Source organism: Ranitomeya imitator, chromosome 6 (genome assembly GCF_032444005.1).
Source record: "Ranitomeya imitator isolate aRanImi1 chromosome 6, aRanImi1.pri, whole genome shotgun sequence".
NCBI classification, from domain to species: domain Eukaryota; kingdom Metazoa; phylum Chordata; class Amphibia; order Anura; family Dendrobatidae; genus Ranitomeya; species Ranitomeya imitator.
In genome coordinates this window covers 250,326,737-250,348,348 of record NC_091287.1, presented here as the reverse complement: position 1 = coordinate 250,348,348, position 21,612 = coordinate 250,326,737, and the positions used below count along the sequence as shown (strand labels likewise).

The 21,612-nt window shown below is 44.9% G+C and overlaps 1 protein-coding gene across 1 annotated transcript in view; it reads left to right on the top strand.

The window, feature by feature from the left end:
• Positions 1-21,612, top strand: part of GABBR2 (gamma-aminobutyric acid type B receptor subunit 2) — a 1,074,198-nt gene that overhangs the window by 223,105 nt on the left and 829,481 nt on the right. The gene's annotated exons all lie outside the window — the stretch shown is intronic.

The window sequence follows — 21,612 nt, the reverse complement described above, 5'->3', positions numbered from 1 at the left end:
CAATTTATCTGTGCCAGAGCACGCCGCTATGCAGAGTTATGTAAAGGAATCCTTGGAGAAAGGTCTTATTCGCCCGTCGTCATCACCGTTGGGAGCAGGGTTCTTTTTTGTGGCCAAGAAGGATGGTTCTTTGAGACCTTGTATTGATTACCGCCTTCTTAATAAGATCACAGTCAAATTTCAGTACCCTTTGCCGCTGCTGTCTGATTTGTTTGCTCGGATTAAGGGGGCTAGTTGGTTCACCAAGATAGATCTTCGAGGGGCGTATAATCTTGTGCGTATTAAACAGGGCGATGAATGGAAAACAGCATTTAATACACCCGAGGGCCATTTTGAGTACCTGGTTATGCCATTCGGGCTTTCTAATGCTCCATCTGTATTTCAGTCCTTTATGCATGACATCTTCCGAGAGTACCTGGATAGATTCATGATTGTATATTTGGATGATATTTTTGTCTTTTTGGATGATTGGGAGTCTCATGTAAAGCAGGTCAGAATGGTGTTCCAGGTCCTTCGTGCAAATTCCTTGTTTGTGAACGGGTCTAAATGTCTCTTCGGAGTTCAGAAGGTTTCGTTTTTGGGTTTCATTTTTTCTCCTTCTACTATCGAGATGGACCCTGTTAAAGTTCAGGCCATTTATGATTGGACTCAGCCGACATCTGTGAAGAGCCTGCAGAAGTTCCTGGGCTTTGCTAATTTTTACCGTCGCTTCATCGCTAATTTTTCTAGTGTGGCTAAACCGTTGACTGATTTGACCAAGAAAGGTGCTGATGTGGTCAATTGGTCCTCTGCGGCTGTAGAGGCTTTTCAGGAGTTGAAGCGTCATTTTTCTTCTGCCCCTGTGTTGTGCCAGCCAGATGTTTCGCTCCCGTTTCAGGTCGAGGTTGATGCTTCTGAGATTGGAGCAGGGGCTGTTTTGTCGCAAAGAAGTTCTGATGGCTCGGTGATGAAACCATGTGCCTTCTTTTCTAGAAAGTTCTCGCCTGCTGAGCGCAATTATGATGTTGGCAATCGAGAGTTGTTGGCCATGAAGTGGGCATTCGAGGAGTGGCGACATTGGCTTGAAGGAGCCAAGCATCGCGTGGTGGTTTTGACGGATCACAAGAATTTGACTTATCTCGAGTCTGCCAAACGGTTGAATCCTAGACAGGCTCGATGGTCGCTGTTTTTCTCCCGTTTTAATTTTGTGGTTTCGTACCTTCCGGGCTCTAAGAATGTGAAGATGCCCTGTCAAGGAGTTTTGTGCCTGACTCTCCGGGTGTTCCTGAGCTGGCGGGTATTCTCAAAGAGGGGGTAATTTTGTCTGCCATCTCCCCTGATTTGCGGCGGGTGCTGCAGAAGTTTCAGGCTGAGAGACCTGACCGTTGTCCTACGGAGAAACTGTTTGTCCCTGATAGATGGACTAGTAGAGTTATCTCTGAGGTTCATTGTTTGGTGTTGGCTGGTCATCCTGGAATCTTTGGTACCAGAGATTTGGTGGCTAGATCCTTTTGGTGTCCTTCTTTGTCACGGGATGTGCGTTCATTTGTGCAGTCCTGTGGGACTTGTGCTTGGGCTAAGCCCTTCTGTTCTCGTGCCAGTGGGTTGCTTTTGCCCCTGCCGGTCCCGAAGAGGCCCTGGACGCATATTTCCATGGATTTTATTTCAGATCTCCCTGTCTCTCAAAGGATGTCTGTCATTTGGGTGGTTTGTGATCGCTTCTCTAAGATGGTCCATTTGGTACCCTTGTCTAAGTTGCCTTCCTCCTCTGATTTGGTGCCATTGTTTTTCCAGCATGTGGTTCGTTTGCATGGCATTCCGGAGAACATCGTCTCGGACAGAGGTTCCCAGTTTGTTTCGAGGTTTTGGCGGTCCTTTTGTGCTAAGATGGGCATTGATTTGTCTTTTTCTTCGGCTTTCCATCCTCAGACAAATGGCCAAACCGAACGAACTAATCAGACTTTGGAAACATATCTGAGATGCTTTGTTTCTGCTGATCAGGATGATTGGGTGTCCTTCTTGCCTTTGGCTGAGTTCACCCTTAATAATCGGGCCAGCTCGGCTACTTTGGTTTCGCCGTTTTTCTGTAATTCTGGTTTTCATCCTCGTTTCTCTTCAGGACAGGTTGAGCCTTCGGACTGTCCTGGTGTGGATACTGTGGTGGACAGGTTGCAGCTGATTTGGACTCATGTGGTGGACAATTTGACATTGTCCCAGGAGAAGGCTCAACGTTTCGCTAACCGCCGGTGCTGTGTTGGTCCCCGACTTCGTGTTGGGGATTTGGTTTGGTTGTCATCTCGTTATGTTCCTATGAAGGTTTCCTCTCCTAAGTTTAAGCCTCGTTTCATTGGTCCGTATAAGATTTCTGAAGTTCTCAACCCTGTGTCATTTCGTTTGGCCCTTCCAGCTTCTTTTGCCATCCATAATGTCTTCCATAGGTCGTTATTGCGGAGATACGTGGCGCCTATGGTTCCCTCCATTGATCCTCCTGCCCCGGTGTTGGTCGAGGGGGAGTTGGAGTATGTGGTGGAAAAGATTTTGGATTCTCGTATTTCGAGACGGAAACTCCAGTACCTGGTCAAGTGGAAGGGTTATGGTCAGGAAGATAATTCCTGGGTTTTTGCCTCTGATGTTCACGCTGCCGATCTAGTTCGTGCCTTTCATTTGGCTCGTACTAATCGGCCTGGGGGCTCTGGTGAGGGTTCGGTGACCCCTCCTCAAGGGGGAGGTACTGTTGTGAATTCTGATATCGAGCTCCCTCTTGTGGTCATGAATGGTACTTCGGCGAGTTTTGTCCATGGACTCCCTCTGGTGGCTGTGAGTGGAGCTGCTGCTTCTGAGGTTCCTTCCACAGGTGACGTGGTTTATTCCTTGGCTGGCTGCTCTATTTAACTCCACTCAGATCGTTACTCCATGCCAGCTGTCAATGTTCTTGTACTGTTCAGTTTGCTCTTGGATCTGTCGGGTGTCCTGTCTACTCCAGCAGAAGCTAAGTCTCGGCTAGTTTATTACTTGTTCTTTGTTTTCTTGTCCAGCTTTGCTATCATGATTTTGCTTTGCTAGCTGGAAGCTCTGGGATGCAGAGTGGCATCTCCGCACCGTGAGTCGGTGCGGAGGTCTTTTTGCACACTCTGCGTGGTCTTTTGTAGTTTTTTGTGCTGACCGCAAAGTTACCTTTCCTATCCTCTGTCTGTTTAGTAAGTCTGGCCTTCCTTTGCTGAAACCTGTTTCATTTCTGTGTTTGTGACTTCATCTTAACTCACAGTCAATATATGTGGGGGGCTGCCTTTTTCTTTGGGGAATTTCTCTGAGGCAAGGTAGGCTTTATTTCCTATCTCTAGGGCTAGTTAGCTCTTAGGCTTTGAATAGGCGTCTAGGGAGTGTCAGGAACGCTCCACGGCTATTTCTAGTGTGTGTGATAGGATTAGGGATTGCGGTCAGCAGAGCTCCCACTTCTCAGAGCTTGTCCTTTGTTGTTTTAACCATCAGGTCTTTTCGGGTGCTCCTAACCACCAGGTCATAACAGAGTTATCCCTTTTTTAAGATTGGTCCTTTTCTTTTCCTTGAACAACTAAGCGGACAAATTATTATTACTAGTGTCTTAAAGCACTCAGTTTTTATAATAATCCTAACCGTCATCATTATCATCACCATAAAATATGAAAGGAGTAGAAAATAAGAAAAAATTTAGCATGCAAACAATATATTATTAAAATATCCTTAAACGGGAACTGTACTTCAAAGAAACTTTACATTAATCAGTAGTCTAAAGTGTAAAATGCTGCAAAATATGTTGGCGCTATAGAAATAAAAATTATTTTTATTATTATAGTACAAGTGAATATTGGAAACTGTGTAATATATCTTATCAGAGAGATCTCGCTTCTTTCTCCACTCATGAGCCATATCGCCCCTACCCCTGCTTCTTTAACTCACAGTCTACTCTGAAAAATAGCTTAAGGCTATGTTCATATGTCCAGAAATGATGTATGAAGAGGAAAGGGAGAAGGAGTGAAAAGCTCAGTGAGAAAACAAGCAGTTTGAGCAATGGAGAGTTCACCCTGAGCTTTCCAATTAGTCTTTTACCTAAGTCCAAAGGTAGATTCACATCTACACTGCTCAGTACTACTATGCAATGTCCTCAATACTTCTGTGGGCGCTTTTGTCTGGGAGCTAACTAGGGAATGGAAGGCAGCTTAGTTACAAGTATAGTTCACCTTTAAATTTTACATATTTGCAAAGCAGTATCTTACATTTTGTTTACTTTTTTTGCCAAAAATATATTTAGTTATAATTGTTCTCTGCATGCTAAAATATATTTATCCTAACAGAAAATAATTTTTATGAAAGATTTTTTAAACATAAATAAGAGTAGCATGGAGTTCCCTCACCTGTTCTCAGATCTAATGGGCATTTATGGGGAACCTAAGGTAAATCCATCCATTTACAAAATAAACTACACCACAATTACTTTGTGTATTCATATATGTATGTAGTAGTATTTTTAGACATTTATGAATAAAAAGGTTTTTTGCTCAATTAATATAGTTTCTCTATTTTGTTGCTGTGTAGACGTAGACATCATAGTCCAAAATATATGTTTCTTACTGTTTCTATACTCTTCTTTGCTCAACACCCTAATATTATTTTAAAAAATTGCCAAATGTCAAAGTTTTCCTTCTTACATTACATGAGTGATATCTATTTTAAATTCTACAATAGCTCAGAAATTGGCAAATCCTCGCAGTGCATAGTGCGTGCCCTGGGGGGATTCAAAAGTTTAATTTTAGACTGTACAGTATAGTCCTCCATACAAAATTATCGGCACCACATAGTCATTCATATTACGGGCACCACATAGTCCTCCATACAGTATACTGAGCCCCATATATTGTTCCATATAGAATAATGGGCACCAGTCCTCCATACAGTATACTGAGCCCCATATATTGTTCCATATAGAATAATGGGCACCATATAATTCTGCATGCAGAATATTGTACCACATATATTGCTCCATACAGACTAATGGGCCTCATATAATTCTCCATACAGAATAATGGACTCTATATATTGCTCTATACAGAATAATGGGCACCGTATGTTGCTTCATACAGAATGGGCACCATATAATGCTCCATATAGAATGGGCCCCATATAATACTTAGAACAGAATGTGCCCCATGTAATGCTACATACAAAATGGGTACCATATGTAAAAATTAAATAATTAATTACTTCTCAATCCCCACTGGCTGCAGCTCCGGCCGTAAAGCAGAGCACGTTGTGCTCTGCTTTACGGCCGGCCGGCGCTGACACAGTGCAGGGAAGCTGACGCCGGGGGACAGACACCAGAATGTAAGTATGTACTGTTTGTTTTTTTTAACTTTTACAATGGTAACCAGGGTAAACATCGGGTTACTAAGCGCGGCCAAGCTAGTGAAGTCGTTGCCCACTCATGTGTCCAGAGCAATGAAAGCCCAAAGAAAGATATTTCAACAGCTAAAAATATGAATTTCATAAAAATAATTACGTTTTTACTTTTCCACTTTTTCCTGTTTTTTATACTGGTGGTATAAATTATAATTAATGTTTAATTAAATCAGAAAATGTATTTTGGAAGTTTTGCACTCCAGAGTTTATTTTTCAGTTTGTCTACAGTTGCATAACATATTTTAAAAATAGTATCATTCTATCTGGAGGAGTCAATCAAATTTTCCTAAATGTCAAGGCCAATGAATGTAAGAATAGCTTATATCGTCAACTAACATACAATATACTGTATATAGATAGATAGATAGATAGATAGATAGATAGATAGATAAATAGACTGTATGTACCTACTGAATTTAGAGAACATTAGCAGAGAAAGGAATTTTGCATATATAATTTGAAGAAATAGTTAAATATAATATTTAAATATTTAATTAAAAAGTACTAATTAGTGATGAGTAGAGTTGAGCGACCTTGACCTTTTTAGAGTCGAGCCGGGTTTCGCGAAACCCGACTATCTCAAAAGTCGGGTCGAGTGAAATCGGCCGATTATGACGTAAAGTCGGGATCGACCGATACACGAAACCCAATGCAAGTCAATGGGGCAGCATAGTCGGCAGTGAGTGGGGGCCAGGAAAACACCTAGAGTGCCCATTTTAATGTCAAAACCATCCATTCTTCTTAATGAAGCTTGTCAAGCGTAATTTACCTTATAATAATTGGAAGGCATTTGAAATTGGGGGTCATTTGGCTAAAGTTGTGGTGGGTAGGGCTGGTTCAAGTAATTAGTGGGCCCAGGAAATCTGGACCACGTCACGGCAGTGGAGCAGGGAGAGGTAAGTATTTCAACTTTGCAAGTGCTGTGAACCTGAGCAAGCAGGGGGGGGCCCACTCGTTGGCATTGGCACTGGCACAGGGCCCCTCAAAGTACAGCGGTGTGTTTGCACGGCGGGGGCGCCTCCCACCGGCAGCAACACTTTTGCGTACCATGAGAGGCCCTGTGCCAGTGACGTCGCCAACTAGTATTCCTCCCCCCACCTGATGAAGGAACCTGCACTTTCATCTGCACCTTCCTGTTTGTCCCCGTGTAAGGTGGTATGGTATGCGGGAAGGGGGACCTGACTTTCAGCAGGGTCACAATCTTGCAGTGTAGCGTGCATGGGAAATGTTGCGTTATGGGTCAATGTACCAGCAGACTCATCTATCACTGGCTGGGCAATGGGCAGGATGAGGAGGAAACACAGATATAGGCCCAAAGAATAAAGTGGGCTAAATGCAGTTCAAAATTGGTAACACAGGACTAATCAGGGGGCATTGCAGTGGAGGACAACTGGAATGAGAGGCTAACACAGAGAGTAGGCCCAAATCAGTAAGTAGTCGAAATGCAGTTCAAAATTGGCAACAGTTGTAAACAGGCGGCACAGCTTTGTTCAGTGGAGGAGAACAGCAAGGAGTGGCAGACACCGATAGTAGGCCCCAACCCAACTAGTAGGCCAAATGCAGTCTAACATTAACAACTACTTAACGAGCGCCTGAAAACGGAATTTCAGGACAGGAAACCAGGAGAACAGCAAGGAGCGGCAGACACCAATAGTAGGCCCCAAACCAACTAGTACGCCAAATGCAGTTGTTCCGTTTAACCACAATTTAATGAGAGCCTGAAGATAGAAGTTCAGGAAAGGCAACCTGGAGAACACCTTGGAGTGGAACACACCATCTCTCTACACCCCATACCCAATTTGTAGGTCTAATGCAGCGTAGTTTCCAACAACTACTAAACGAGAGCATGATGATCGAAGCATTGGCGAGGAAACCTGGGGAACACCTTGGAGTGGAACACACCATCTCTCTACACCCCATACCCAATTTGTAGGCCTAATGCAGCGTAGTTTCCAACAACTACTAAACGAGAGCATGATGATCGAAGCATTGGCGAGGAAACCTGGGGAACACCTTGGAGTGGAACACACCATCTCTCTACAGTGGAACACACCATCTCTCTACACCCCATACCCAATTTGTAGGCCTAATGCAGCGTAGTTTCCAACAACTACTAAACGAGAGCCGGAAGATCGAAGCTCAGGAAAGGCAACCTGGAGAACACCTTGGAGTGGAACACACCATCTCTCTACACCCCATACCCAATTTGTAGGCCCAATGCAGCGTAGTTTCCAACAACTACTAAACGAGAGCCGGAAGATCGAAGCAATGGAGAGGAAACCTGGGGAACACCTTGGAGTGTAACACACCATCTCTCTACACCCCATACCCAATTTGTAGGCCTAATGCAGCGTAGTTTCCAACAACTACTAGAGAGCCGGAAGATCGAAGCAATGGAGAGGAAACCTGGGGAACACCTTGGAGTGTAACACACCATCTCTCTACACCCCATACCCAATTTGTAGGCCTAATGCAGCGTAGTTTCCAACAACTACTAAACGAGAGCATGAAGATCGAAGCAATGGAGAGGAAACCTGGGGAACACCTTGGAGTGGAACACACCATCTCTCTACACCCCATACCCAATTTGTAGGCCTAATGCAGCGTAGTTTCCAACAACTACTAAACGAGAGCATGAAGATCGAAGCTCAGGAAAGGCAACCTGGGGAACACCTTGGAGTGGAACACACCATCTCTCTACACCCCATACCCAATTTGTAGGCCTAATGCAGCGTAGTTTCCAACAACTACTAAACGAGAGCCGGAAGATCGAAGCAATGGAGAGGAAACCTGGGGAACACCTTGGAGTGTAACACACCATCTCTCTACACCCCATACCCAATTTGTAGGCCTAATGCAGCGTAGTTTCCAACAACTACTAAACGAGAGCCGGAAGATCGAAGCAATGGAGAGGAAACCTGGGGAACACCTTGGAGTGTAACACACCATCTCTCTACACCCCATACCCAATTTGTAGGCCTAATGCAGCGTAGTTTCCAACAACTACTAAACGAGAGCATGAAGATCGAAGCAATGGAGAGGAAACCTGGGGAACACCTTGGAGTGGAACACACCATCTCTCTACACCCCATACCCAATTTGTAGGCCTAATGCAGCGTAGTTTCCAACAACTACTAAACGAGAGCATGATGATCGAAGCATTGGCGAGGAAACCTGGGGAACACCTTGGAGTGGAACACACCATCTCTCTACAGTGGAACACACCATCTCTCTACACCCCATACCCAATTTGTAGGCCTAATGCAGCGTAGTTTCCAACAACTACTAAACGAGAGCCGGAAGATCGAAGCTCAGGAAAGGCAACCTGGGGAACACCTTGGAGTGAAACACACCATCTCTCTACACCCCATACCCAATTTGTAGGCCCAATGCAGCGTAGTTTCCAACAACTACTAAACGAGAGCCGGAAGATCGAAGCTCAGGAAAAGCAACCTGGGGAACACCTTGGAGTGTAACAAACCCTCTCTCTACACCACGGAAGGGCTGATTCTTAGGAAGGAAGGCTGTCGGAAAGAAGCAGGGCGCGTCCGAGGGTGATTATATTCTTATTAGGTATATACTCACCCTCGGACGCGCCCTGCTTCTTTATTTGTAATGAATGTTTATTTGCAATGTGGTTTTGACTTACTCTATTTTTTTGGTAAATAATGATTTTATTATTTTCATTGTTTTGCATCTTCTTGGCAATAATATAAAGAAGACGCGACAGGACAACACTCGGTGGATGCCATATCTGTGTTTAAAATTGAAAAAACCTTTCAGTTAACTACTTGCAGGAGAAAGTTATTGTAGCTGGTGGCCATTTTTAGTACTGTACCAGATTTTTGTTGTATGTGTTTGTTTTTAATGTTAAAATGTGTGCATTTGATATCTCTCCAGTATTTTCTTTTTTATAAGCAAAATACTTATTTTTATATTTTCTGATGTTGGTTCCAGGGGTACACGGGCAGCAGTGGTGTGGTCAGTGGAGGCCTAGTGGAAGGAGTGACCGCAGACAGGCATCAAAGGCCTAAAATAATAACACATGGCTGTAGGCAATTTTAAATTGGTTACAGGGGTACACGGGCAGCAGTGGTGTGGTCAGTGGAGGCCTAGTGGAAGGAGTGACCACAGACAGGCATCGAAGGCCTAACATAACAAAAATGTCAATACAATGGTATTGTCAGTGGCAGGCATTGAAGGATGTCAGCGCATAGACTAAACATTGGTGGAGCTGTGAGATAATTTTGCAAGTGGTAGAGCACTGTTTGAGCTGGGGTGGGGGGAAACTGTCTTGTGGCCGGCGGTACAGGCCCAGGGCCCCTCATATTACAACGGTGTGTCTGACGTTGGGTGCGCACCACCACCGCCAGAGACACTTTATTGTACTAGGAGGGACCCAGTGGCAGTGCCGTCGACCAAAAGCGGGCTCACCCACCTCTTCAGACAAACTGCACTCTCACGGGTGCTGTCGCCAAGTGTCGATACCACGGCCCCGTGTGGGGAGTTTGGCCATTTAGTGAGGTGTAAACATGTCGTTGCTGGACAATCAGGTGCAGAAAATTACGAGATTGGAAAAGGCATTCAGAATAGTCCACAGGCAAGACCTTTTCATAGGAAAGCTAGGTGTCAGCCGGGCAAGGTGGGGCAAAAGATTTCGAAATCCAGTTGTGGTTCATTTTAATGAAGGTTAGATCATCTACATTTTGGGTAGCCAGACGAGTCCTTTTTTCTGTTAGTATTGAACCTGCAGCACTGAATACTCTTTCTGATAGGACACTAGCTGCCGGGCAAGCAAGCTCCTGCAATGCATATTCTGCCAATTCTGGCCAGGTGTCTAATTTTGATGCCCAGTAATCAAATGGGAATGACGGTTGAGGGAGAACATCGATAAGGGATGAAAAATAGTTTGTAACCATACTGGACAAATGTTGTCTCCTGTCACTTTGAATTGATGCTGCAGTACCTGTCCTGTCTGCGGTCATAGCAAAATCACTCCACAACCTGGTCAGAAAACCCCTCTGGCCAACGCCACTTCTGATTTCTGCCCCTCTAACTCCTCTGGTCTGCTGGCCCCTGCAGCTCGTGTGAGAACGATCACGGGCGCTGTGTGCAGGGAATGCCAGAAGCAAACGGTCAACAAGAGTTGATTGTTTGGTTGCTAATATTAGTTCCAAGTTCTCATGTGGCATTATATTTTGCAATTTGCCTTTATAGCGAGGATCAAGGATGCAGGCCAACCAGTAATCGTCATCATTCATCATTTTAGTTATGCGTGTGTCCCTTTTGAGGATACGTAAGGCATAATCCGCCATGTGGGCCAAGGTTCCAGTTCTCAAATCTGCGGTTGTGCTTGGTTGAGGGGCAGTTTCAGGCAAATCCACGTCACTTGTGTCCCTCAAAAAACCAGAACCCGGCCTTGCTGCGCCACCAATTTCCAGTGGCCCCGGAAAAGCTTCCTCATTAAAAATATAATCATCCCCATCATCCTCCTCGTCCTCCTCCTCCTCTTCGCCCGCTACCTCGTCCTGTACACTGCCCTGGCCAGACAATGGCTGACTGTCATCAAGGCTTTCCTCTTCCTCAGCTGCAGACGCCTGATCCTTTATGTGCGTCAAACTTTGCATCAGCAGACGCATTAGGGGGATGCTCATGCTTATTATGGCGTTGTCTGCACTAACCAGCCGTGTGCATTCCTCAAAACACTGAAGGACTTGACACATGTCTTGAATCTTCGACCACTGCACACCTGACAACTCCATGTCTGCCATCCTACTGCCTGCCCGTGTATGTGTATCCTCCCACAAAAACATAACAGCCCGCCTCTGTTCACACAGTCTCTGAAGCATGTGCAGTGTTGAGTTCCACCTTGTTGCAACGTCTATGATTAGGCGATGCTGGGGAAGGTTCAAAGAACGCTGATAGGTCTGCATACGGCTGGAGTGTACGGGCGAACGGCGGATATGTGAGCAAAGTCCACGCACTTTGAGGAGCAGGTCGGATAACCCCGGATAACTTTTCAGGAAGCACTGCACCACCTGGTTTAAGGTGTGAGCCAGGCAAGGAATGTGTTTCAGTTGGGAAAGGGAGATGGCAGCCATGAAATTCCTTCCGTTATCACTCACTACCTTGCCTGCCTCAAGATCTACAGTGCCCTGCCACGACTGCGTTTCTTTCTGCAAGAACTCGGACAGAACTTCCACGGTGTGTCTGTTGTCGCCCAAACACTTCATAGCCAATACAGCCTGCTGACATTTGCCAGTAGCTGCCCCATAATGGGAGACCTGGTGTGCAACAGTGGCAGCTGCGGATGGAGTGGTTGTGCGACTGCGGTCTGTGGACGAGCTCTCGCTTCTGCAGGAGGACGAAGAGGAGGAGGAGGGGGTGCGAACGGCTACAGCCAATTGTTTCCTAGACGGTGGGCTAGGCAGAACTGTCCCAAACTTGCTGTCCCCTGTGGACCCTGCATCCACCACATTTACCCAGTGTGCCGTGATGGACACGTAACGTCCCTGGCCATGCCTACTGGTCCATGCATCTGTTGTCAGGTGCACCTTTGTGCTCACAGATTGCCTGAGTGCATGGACGATGCGCTCTTTAACATGCTGGTGGAGGGCTGGGATGGCTTTTCTGGAAAAAAAGTGTCGACTGGGTAGCTCGTAGCGTGGTGCAGCGTAGTCCATCAGGGCTTTGAAAGCTTCGCTTTCAACTAACCGGTAGGGCATCATCTCTAACGAGATTAGTCTAGCTATGTGTGCGTTCAAACCCTGTGTACGCGGATGCGAGGCTAAGTACTTCCTTTTTCTAACCATAGTCTCATGTAGGGTGAGCTGGACTGGAGAGCTGGAGATCGTGGAACTAGCGGGTGTGCCGGTGGACATGGCAGACTGAGAGACGGTGGGAGATGGTATTGTTGCCACCGGTGCCCTAGATGCAGTGTTTCCTACTACGAAACTGGTGATTCCCTGACCCTGACTGCTTTGGCCTGGCAAAGAAACCTGCACAGATACTGCAGGTGGTGCGGAAAATGGTGGCCCTACACTGCCGGAAGGGATGTTGCGTTGCTGACTAGCTTCATTGGCCGAGGGTGCTACAACCTTAAGGGACGTTTGGTAGTTAGTCCAGGCTTGCAAATGCATGGTGGTTAAATGTCTATGCATGCAACTTGTATTGAGACTTTTCAGATTCTGTCCTCTGCTTAAGGTAGTTGAACATTTTTGACAGATGACTTTGCACTGATCAATTGGATGTTGTTTAAAAAAATGCCAGACTGCACTCTTTCTAGCATTGGATACCTTTTCAGGCATTGCAGACTGAGCTTTAACCGGATGGCCACGCTGTCCTCCAACAGGTTTTGGCTTTGCCATGCGTTTTGGGCAAGATACGGGCCAGGCAGATGGAACCTGTTGCGATGTTGATGCCTGCTGCGGCCCCTCCTCCTCCGCTTCAGAACTGCTGCCGCCTGCACCCTGTTCCCCCAATGGCTGCCAATCGGGGTCAAGAACTGGGTCATCTATTACCTCTTCTTGTAGCTCGTGTGCAACTTCGTCTGTGTCACCGTGTCGGTCGGTGGTATAGCGTTCGTGATGGGGCAACATAGTCTCATCAGGGTCTGATTCTTGATCAGCACCCTGCGAGGGCAATGTTGTGGTCTGAGTCAAAGGACCAGCATAGTAGTCTGGCTGTGGCTGTGCATCAGTGCACTCCATGTCAGATTCAACTTGTAATGGGCATGGACTGTTAACTGCTTCACTTTCTAAGCCAGGGACGGTATGTGTAAAGAGCTCCATGGAGTAACCCGTTGTGTCGCCTGCTGCATTCTTCTCTGTTGTTGTTTTTGCTGAAGAGGACAAGGAAGCGACTTGTCCCTGACCGTGAACTTCCACTAACGACGCGCTGCTTTGACATTTACCAGTTTCACGAGAGCAAAAGAGCTAGAGGCTGAGTCAGCAAGATAAGCCAAAACTTGCTCTTGCTGCTCCGGCTTTAAAAGCGGTTTTCCTACTCCCAGAAAAGGGAGCGTTCGAGGCCTTGTGTAGCCAGACGACGAACCTGGCGCCACAGCTCCAGACTTAGGTGCAATATTTTTTTTCCCACGACCAGCTGATGCTCCACCACTACCACTACCCTCATTACCAGCTGACAATGAACGCCCCCGGCCACGACCTCTTCCACCATACTTCCTCATTGTTTTAAAAACGTAAACAAACTAACGATATTTGTTGCTGTCACACAAATTACACGGTGAGCTATAACTTCAGTATGATTTAGCTACCCCTTTACAGGTGAGTGAGACCACAACGAAAATCAGGCACAATGTTACACACTCTGTTGTTGGTGGCAACAAATGAGAGAGATGCCACACACGCAGGACTGTCACTGAAGCACAAATGTAAATATTAATCTCCCACTGATTTGATTTTTTTTTTTTTTAAGGGAGACTTTAGGAAAAAAAAATAATAGAATAAAATGATTTTTTCAGGAAGAATTTAGAAACCAAATAAAATAAAATGATTTTTTCAGGGAGAATTTAGAAAACAAATAAAACAAAAAAAGGCTTTCTATGGCCCACTGAGTGAGAGATGACGCACACAGGAGTCAGGAGTGGCACACAAGCCCAGAGGCCAATATTTATCTCCCACTGATTGATGTAGTGATTTTTTCAGGTAGATTTTGGAACCCAAATCAAGCTAAAAAAAATAATAGGCTTTCTATGGCCCACAATTGGAGAGAGAGAGAGAGATGGCACACCCAGGAGTCAAGACTGGCACACAAGCAGAAAGGGCAATATTAATCTCCCACTGATTTGTTTTTGTTTGTTTTTTTTTTCAGGGAGACTTTAGGAAAAAAAAAAAATAGAATAAAATGATTTTTTCAGGAAGAATTTAGAAACCAAAGAAAATGAAATGATTTTTTCAGGGAGAATTTAGAAAACAAATAAAACAAAAAAAGGCTTTCTATGGCCCACTGAGTGAGAGATGACGCACACAGGAGTCAGGAGTGGCACACAAGCCCAGAGGCCAATATTTATCTCCCACTGATTGATGTAGTGATTTTTTCAGGTAGATTTTGGAACCCAAATCAAGCTAAAAAAAATAATAGGCTTTCTATGGCCCACAATTGGAGAGAGAGAGAGAGATGGCACACCCAGGAGTCAAGACTGGCACACAAGCAGAAAGGGCAATATTAATCTCCCACTGATTTGTTGTTTTTTTTTTATTTTTTTTTTAGGGAGACATTAGGAAAAAAAAAATAAAATAAAATGATTTTTTCAGGAAGAATTTAGAAACCAAATAAAATAAAATGATTTTTTCAGGGAGAATTTAGAAAACAAATAAAACAAAAAAAGGCTTTCTATGGCCCACTGAGTGAGAGATGACGCACACAGGAGTCAGGAGTGGCACACAAGCCCAGAGGCCAATATTTATCTCCCACTGATTGATGTAGTGATTTTTTCAGGTAGATTTTGGAACCCAAATCAAGCTAAAAAAATAATAGGCTTTCTATGGCCCACAATTGGAGAGAGAGAGAGAGATGGCACACCCAGGAGTCAAGACTGGCACACAAGCAGAAAGGGCAATATTAATCTCCCACTGATTTGTTTTTTTTTTTTTTTTTTTTCAGGGAGACTTTAGGAAAAAAAAAAAAAAAGAATAAAATGATTTTTTCAGGAAGAATTTAGAAACCAAAGAAAATAAAATGATTTTTTCAGGGAGAATTTAGAAAACAAATAAAACAAAAAAAGGCTTTCTATGGCCCTCTGAGTGAGAGATGACGCACACAGGAGTCAGGAGTGGCACACAAGCCCAGAGGCCAATATTTATCTCCCACTTTTTTTTTTTTGTTCCAGGGAAAATTTATAAACCCAATAAAAAAAATAATAAATAGGCTTTCTATGGCCCACTATCTGAGAGACAGAGAGAGATGGCACACTTAGGACTGGCACACAAGCCCAAAGGCCAATATTAATCTCCCTTTTTTTTTTAAGGGAGAATTTATAAAACCAAAAAAAAATAAATAAATAGGCTTTCTATGCCCCACTATTTGTGAGAGAGATGGCACGCTCAGGACTGGCACACAAGCCCAGAGGCCAATATTAATCTCCCACTTTTTTTTTTTTTTCCAGGGAAAATTTATAAACCCAATAAAAAAATAAATAAATAAATAGGCTTTCTATGGCCCACTATCTGAGAGAGAGAGATGGCACGCTTAGGACTGGCACACAAGCCCAAAGGCCAATATTAATCTCCCACTGATTGATTTATTGATTTTTTCAGGTAGAATTTAGAACCCAAATAAAGCAAAAAAAAAAAAAATGGGCTTTCTATGGCCCACTGAGTGAGTGATGATGCACACAGGAGTCAGGAGTGGCACACAAGCCCTGAGGCCAATATTTTTCTCCCACTGATTGATGTAGTGATTTTTTCAGGTAGATTTTAGAACCAAAATCAAGCAAAAAAATAAATAGGCTTTCTATGGCCCACTGAGTGAGTGATGATGCACACAGGAGTCAAGAGTGGCACACAAGCCCTGAGGCCAATATTTTTCTCCCACTGATTGATGCAGTGATTTTTTCAGGTAGATTTTATAACCCAAATCAAGCAAAAAAATAAATAGGCTTTCTATGGCCCACTGAGTGAGAGATGACACAGACAGGGATGGCACTCTAGCAGAAATGTCAATCTTAATCTCCCACAAAAAAAAAAAAAAAAACAGGGAGTGTCCTTCAATTACTATCTCCCTGCAGTAATCTCAGCCAGGTATGGCAGGCAGCAATAAGGAGTGGACTGATGCACAAATTAAATAAAAAGTGTGTACAAACCAAAAAGATAGCTGTGCAGAAAGGAAGGAACAAGAGGATTTGTGCTTTGAAAAAAGCAGTTGGTTTGCACAGCGGCGTACACACAGCAATGCAGCTATCAGGGAGCCTTCTAGGGCAGCCCAATGAGCTACAGCGCTGAGGGGGAAAAATAAAAAAAATGTAGCTTCCACTGTCCCTGCACACCGAAGGTGGTGTTGGGCAGTGGAAATCGCTACAGCACAAGCGGTTTGGTGGTTAATGGACCCTGCCTAACGCTATCCCTGCTTCTGACGAAGCGGCAGCAACCTCTCCCTAAGCTCAGATCAGCAGCAGTAACATGGCGGTCGGCGGGAACTCCCCTTTATAGCCCCTGTGACGCCGCAGACAGCAAGCCAATCACTGCAATGCCCTTCTCTAAGATGGTGGGGACCAGGACCTATGTCATCACGCTGCCCACACTCTGCGTTTACCTTCATTGGCTGAGAAATGGCGCTTTTCGCATCATTGAAACGCGACTTTGGCGCGAAAGTCGCGTACCGCATGGCCGACCCCGCACAGGGGTCGGATCGGGTTTCATGAAACCCGACTTTGCCAAAAGTCGGCGACTTTTGAAAATGAACGACCCGTTTCGCTCAACCCTAGTGATGAGCGAATATACTTGTTGCTCGGGTTTTGCCGAGCACGCTCGGGTGATCTCTTAGTATTTGTTAGTGTTCGGAGATTTAGTTTTTGTTGATTCATCGGCTTGATTTACAGCTATTAGCCACCCTAAGTACATGTGGGGGTTGCCTGGTTGCTAGAGAATCCCCACATGTAATCAAGCTGTCTAGTAGTCACAAATCATCTAGCTGCGGCAAGGAAAACTAAATCTCCGAACACTAACAAATACTCGGAGACCATCCAATACAATGGCAATATTGCAATAATATACTGCAGGCTTGTTCCATGGCAGAGAGCTGTATTTGTCTGGCACATACCAACAGTATTTTTGTCTAGACACATGGCATGATCTGACATCCTACCACCTTTTGACATAATAAAATCCTGATAAGCAGCATGAATACTTAATCAGGAACCATTGCTTAAGGATCTAATTTTGTCAGGAAATTTTACATCATTAAACTAAACATATGCATCTTTATTTTCTGATATTTGTTTTGGAAAAAATCTTAAATACAGTAAAAAAATTGATTATGCCTCAAAATCCATAAATACATCCCAACCCACTCAGGGGTGCACATACAGCATATGCAGCCTGTGCGACTGCATTGGGGCACGGAGGTGAAGGGGGGCCCCGGTAGGGCAGCTAAGTCTGAGGGCAATCTGTCTTGTTTCTTCGGCCTCGAGGTTCCTGGGGGCCCCTGGCCAGATTGCCCTCATGTGCGACAGACAGGGAGCGATTCCTGCAGCTCTGCTGCCTACAGGAGAAAATGGCAGCACAGATCTGTCCTGCTTCCTGCCTGCAATTCCTATCTGACACAGCAGCGCGGCTGGATGACGTCAGCATTCAGCGTGCGGCTGTTTCAGAAAATAGCAGCCAGCGACGAAGATGCTGCTGGGATGTGCGGAGAGGTGAGTGGTGCTGTATGTATGTATATATGTATATGTGCAGCTGCTGGGAACGTGCGTAAAGGTGTGTGTGTGGTGGAGAGGGCAATGATGGAGGTGATGGAGAGGGCAATGATGGGGGTGATGGGGGAGAAAACAATGATAGAGGTGGTGGAAAGGGCAGTGATGAGGTGGCGGGGAAGAACGCAATGATGGAGGTGATGGAGAGGGCAGTGATGGGGGTGGTGGGGGAGAAAACATTGATAAAGGTGGTGGAAATGGCAATGATGGGGGTGGTGGGAGAGAGGACAATGATGGAGGTGCTGCATGAGAAGACAAGTCATGCCTGGGAAATGTTGATATGAAGGTCTGACCAAATGGAGAAGAAACTGGAGAAAGCGCCTATAATCAGACGTCAGCGCTAAGTGCCTTGATGTAAATATTATTCTGTATCTGCACTTTGTGACTTGGAGTGATAATGTTATCTGTAACATCCCTTATTCTACATTCTCACATTTGTGTGAAATGTCCGTGTGCTTCCAGGTTTTTTTATTGGATGGCACACGGACTCATAGATTTTTATACGTCCATTCACACATCTATGAAAATCACGGATTTGAGAATGAGATCCGTGAGGGTCAGAGAATGTTCTGTTCTGATTCAATTTTGAGGATCAGAATAGGACATGCTCAGTGTGTCTCTAAAAGCTTGCAGCACAGTGACACTGCACACAGATACAGAAATGTAGCCTTATTAAGTATAGCACAGTCTCTTAGAATGTAGTGTACTCACTTATTATGTATAGCATAGTCCCTTGGTATATAGTGTGCTCATTATGTATAGCACAGTCCCTTAGTATATAGTGAACTCACTTATTATGTATAGCACAGTCCCTTAGTATATAGTGTACTCACTTATTATGTATAGCACAGTCCTTTAGCAAGATCTCAACAGACACACGTGCAGTCAGAATGGTAGCCTATCCACTCACACACACCAACACAAATGATACTAGCGCACAGGCGTGCACCATTCAGAGCCTTTTATATCTTAATCTCAAGTCCAGACACACAGGACCTTGCCTGTGGACCTATCTGAAGCTGCCATTTCACCAGAGCAGCTGACATCCAAACTCCAATGAGAAAGCGCCACATCATGGACATGCTCAGTAGGGTTAAATCTGGACTTGGGCTCCAGAGCACAATGCTGCACGTGTAAACCAGTAGTCACCATATGCTTAGCTGGAGAGCTAACAGTAACTACACATGCAGCACAAGCCTGGGCAAGGCACTGGGACCAGAGTCTGTGCTGAGCAGTCATCCCAGCGGCTGGGGATCTCTTCCGAGCAGTGGGAGAATTCCGATGCATAACACACATTTCTTGCACAGGGGCCCCAAGCTGTCAGTGTCCGCCCCTGAACCCACTCACCAAAGAATATTTAACCTGTGTTTTCAGCCAAGGGTATCAAATTTCTCAAAATACTGTAAAATTTGTCTTCTGCTTGTGCAACATATCCACATTTTATAGCTGAGAACTTTAAGGACATACAATTTAATCCTTCACTTTTGACTTGTGACTTATTTTCCAATCTGTAGCATCCAAGGGCCTATGTATGAATGAAAGCCATTGATTACGAAGTCTTTAACATCTCAGTAAATTGATCCATGTGGCATGCCAAAGTATGCATTCCCTAATCGTCATTAGTTTATCTTTGGCCATTCGCAAATCTTCAGAATCCATGATTGCCAGCATACATGATATGGACAAAAGTATTGGGACATTTCTACAAATCATTTACTTCATATTTTTCCATTCATATTTTTCCATTCAGTCCCATTGCTACAGCTGTATAGATCTAGCCCCTAACCATGCAACATGCCTTTACAAACACTTGTGAAAGAATGATTAGTTTTAAAAAGCTCTTTGACTTCTGTAACCGGATGCCACCATGTCATAGGGCACTTTGTGAAATATCTTCCCTCCTAAATAGTCCAAAATTAAGTGTGAGTGGTATTTTTAAATATTAGAAGTATTTAGGTCCCACAGGAAGTTAGCATGAAAGTTTCAGAGAATACTAAGTTACATAGCAGGATTGCCGAGTGCTGAGGCCTATAGTCCATAAAAGTCCTCAACACTCGGCATACCCAATAACTGAAAAGTTCCAAATGTTCTCTGGAATTAAAGTCAGCACAAGAACTGGGCCAGGAGGTTCATGGCATGGAAGATGCATGCAAGCCTTACGTCATCAAGCTCAACACCAAGTGTCAGATGGAATGGCGTATACCACACCATCCCTGGAGTCTGAGGCAGTGTTCCATGGAGAGAAATCTCACTGCTCTATCTGGCAGTTTGATAGAAAATCTTGGTTTCATGAATGCCAGCAAAACATTACTTACCTGACTGCATTGTTCCATCGGTAAAGTCTAGTGGAGAAGAGATAGTGCTATTGGGTTGTTACACAGGGCCTGGCTTAGGCCCCTTTCCAATGAAGAGAAGTCTTACTGCTTCAGCATACCAAGATGTTTTGAACAATTGCAAGCTCAATATTAGGGGGGGAGAAGAGATGGATATAAATAATAAGAATATAAAATGTAACCTTTACTAAGTAATAATTAAATAATTGATTAGATATATATGTACATTGTATTATAAATAAAAAAGTTACACTGCATCCTACTGCATTTAGTGCAGGTTTTACCTTGTGATATATACGGTATTTATATATACAGCTCTGGAAAAAAATAAGAGACCACCACATCAATACCCTGTCATGGGCAGCCCAATCTCCAGCCCTGAAACCCATTGAAAACCTCTGGAATGTAATCAAGAGGATGATGGATAGTCACAAGTCATCAAATAAAGAAGAACTGCTTACATGTTTGCCCCAGAAGCAGTGTGAAAGACTGGTGGAAAGCATGCCAAGACGCATGAAAGCTGTGGTTAAAAATCATGGTTATTCCACAAAATATTGATTTCTGAACTCTTCCTGAGTTAAAGGGACACTGTCACCTGAATTTGGAGGGAACAATCTTCAGCCACGGAGGCGGGGTTTTTGGGTTTTTGATTCACCCTTTCCTTACCCGCTGGCTGCATGCTGGCTGCAATATTGGATTGAAGTTCATTCTCTGTCTCCATAGTACACGCCTGTGCTGTGCAAGATTGCCTTGTGCCGGCATGTACTACGGAGGACAGAGAATGAACTTCAATCCAATATTGCAGCCAGCATGCAGCCAGCGGGTAAGAAAAGGGTGAATCAAAAACCCAAAAACCCCGCCTCCATGGCTGAAGATGGTTCCCTCCAAATTCAGGTGACAGTGTCCCTTTAACCCCTTAGCGACCGCCGATACGCCTTTTAACGGCGGCCGCTAAGGGTACTTAAACCACAGCGCCATTAATTAACGGCGCTGTGGAAAAAGTCCATAGCGCCCCCCAGAGGCCGATTTTCTCCGGGGTCTCGGCTGCCGAGGGTAGCCGAGACCCCAGAGAACATGATTCGGGGGGTTTTTAACCCACCCCGCATTTGCGATCGCCGGTAATTAACCGTTTACCGGCGATCGCAAAAAAAAAAAAGCGATCTCTTTTTAATTTCTCTGTCCTCAGATGTGATCCCACATCGGAGGACAGAGAAAAGGGGTCCCAGGTGGCCCCCCAATACTCACCTAGCTCCCCCGATGCTCCTCGTGTCTCCCGGTGGGCGCCGCCATCTTCAAAATGGCGGGCGCATGCGCAGTGCGCCCGCCGGCCGGCACCGGGAGAATCTTTGGGGTCTCGGCTGCCGGGGGTAGCCGAGACCCCAAAGAGCATGATTGGGGTCGGTATTACCGACCCCTGTTTTGCGATCGCCGGTAATT